At 41.6% G+C, this 2,500-nt stretch overlaps 1 protein-coding gene across 11 annotated transcripts in view; it reads left to right on the forward strand.

The window, feature by feature from the left end:
* LOC122261795 (serine/threonine-protein phosphatase 4 regulatory subunit 1) overlaps positions 1-2,500 on the forward strand; it is a 148,166-nt gene that overhangs the window by 84,252 nt on the left and 61,414 nt on the right. The window lies entirely within an intron of this gene.

The raw sequence follows: 2,500 nt of genomic DNA on the forward strand, positions 1-2,500 counted from the left end.
ACCAAACACACACTCTGGAAGTGTAGTAGCGAAGCCAAACCAAGACATCCAAATGATATAAAATAGCAGTGTCGGGAAGCCAGTGTAATGTAGCCGGCAATGACAATCCGTGTCAAGACAGCAGTGCCTCCATTAATGACTGCCAGTGTAGGGGTGCTAGTGCTGGTCACTGTGAAAATAGCACCTGCATTTAAAAAGCGTTCTGCTTTTCATATGTAACTACAACTATAACAGGTCTTTTAGCTCATGTAAAGATAACACCCCCGCATGAACTTTTAAGAACACCGACGCTCACTTTCGTCAATTGAAGATTCAGACTGCCTTTGGGTCCTGCCCTCTGTTTGATGTACATGATGGGTGCTCTAAATTTCTGACCCGATCCCGTAACTACTTTTCTTAATGAAGTTACACTATGCTTGGGCACTTTGACACTTTATACACTGTGGATACTACTAGTATACTAGTAGGTATGGGGGAAAATTCAAGCTTCAATAGTAGATCGCTGGCAATATACGGTACATATAGACAGCCATTTGCGAGATTGCAGACTAGACTACGTACATGGGTCTTTGTACTAGTTAGAGAGCCAGGCCGTAGACTGTAGACAGCAGCACATTGCTGGACACATATCCCTTTGGAACAACACTTCGAGATATTTGTATGTCTTGTAAAACACTGCGTAATAACGTTTTTGGTAAAGTTATCAAGTGGATGGTATCACTGCCAGTTGTGCTAGACTTTTACCTGCTATTTAAATGGCCAGTGACTGATTTTCATGTTCTACGCCCTATAGCATATACGGAATCAGAACTGGCCAGACTATAAGTCGTACAGAATTTAGCTTTCAAAATCAGTCATTATATTCCTAAAGCAAGGAGGATTGCGAACTTGAGAATGAAAGTCAATTTGCCCATTTTATGTTCCAAACGAAAAGTGTACACAGTTACTACACTTGGTGTCAGAGGACTTAGAGAACATATGTATCTTCTAGATATCCAGTGGTAATGATAGATTAAAATAGTGAAGCCAAACTTAAGACACGATACCAGCTCAGTCTCATATTCACTATTGTAAATAACGTATAAATACACATCCCAAGCTGATAAAGCCATACGTTAGGCCTTACACTCGCATTTACTGTATTTTATGCAACACTCCCTCTACTATACTTTTGCGCTTAGCTATTGCAATCATCAACCTATTTGAATGTTCCTGATGAATCCATGCAGTCAGGGAACAGAGCAGAATACGATTATATTGTGCCTAAAAAGCGTGCCCAACCACAGGATTACACGAGGGTTCATGACTGGGCTAGTGTTACGCAAACTGAGTTGACAGGGATACTTGCAGTCACAAAATTCCTACTAAATCAGGTCTCGGGAGTCATTTTCTGCGATTCACAGGGTGCTTTCCAGGCCCTGAATACCCTCGGTAAAGATGCTGGAAATATTGCCAGTGGTGTCAGAATGAGCGTATATCGCGGGACTGAATAGGGCCATGCTATACATTTTGGATGGAGGACCATTGGAATACCCAAGTATCATGTCATTCACCTAGCAAGGTCAGCTTCTGATACCAGTGGGTGGATATAGACTTAGGGAGTACCTCTTGCTAGGATCATTGAAACTCCTTGCTGCAAGGAGGACTTACAGAGTAAATAAGTTTTCAAAGGACTGCAAGCTTAACATTAGATGAGACTAGACAGTGTGACGTGATCGCGAGAATTAGTTGTAGACACAAGCAGGTGGAAGAAACAAAGGGTGAATTTTGCAGTGGAGAACCTACGCGAACACTTGTTCATTACATATCAGAGTGTGATGAGAATATGCCTCTCAGGCCATATAATGATTTCATCCCATCTCTTGTACTAGAATATAAATTTATGCTATACCCTAAACTCGGAATGTAATATTATAGTATGACTGTATATCAAATGTAACAAAGCTTCTGTATGTATGCCTGTGGAGGTAATCAGGGTGGTAAGAAAGGACTGAACAGATCAGGGTTTTTTTGTTAACTACGGTACTTTAAAACAACAACGAAATATTGAAAGTGGGTTCATTGCAGTTTTTTATTGTTTCGTTTTGTTTAAACGCGCACTTTCTTAAAATGAGTTGAATTTAAAAAGGGTATTTTCACTTGGGCGCGTCAGAGGCTCATCAAGTCTGAGGTGTTGATATCGCGATCCCGCAGAGGATTATGGGAGGCGGCCTTGCTTCGCTCATTTCGCTTCGTGATAATGCAAACGGAATCCATGGCTAGGATATGATGCTGCATATTGACGTAAGTGTCATTATACGTGTCCGCAATACTAGAGAGAGTTAGAGCGAGAGATCATTATATATACGGAGCTTAAACGGTGAGAAAGGTGAGAAAGAAAGATTTTTTTTCTCCCCCCCCCCCTATTTTTGCTCCCATCGGAAGGGAGAGCAAAGAAAAAGGAAGAAAGGGCTGGCGGGGCGTGTTGGGGGGGGGGGATATCTGCGAAACTAAGATTATC

The sequence above is a fragment of the Penaeus japonicus genome, unplaced genomic scaffold, assembly GCF_977035675.1.
Source record: "Penaeus japonicus unplaced genomic scaffold, GWHDUDI00000001_assembly GWHDUDI00000002, whole genome shotgun sequence".
NCBI lineage: Eukaryota > Metazoa > Arthropoda > Malacostraca > Decapoda > Penaeidae > Penaeus > Penaeus japonicus.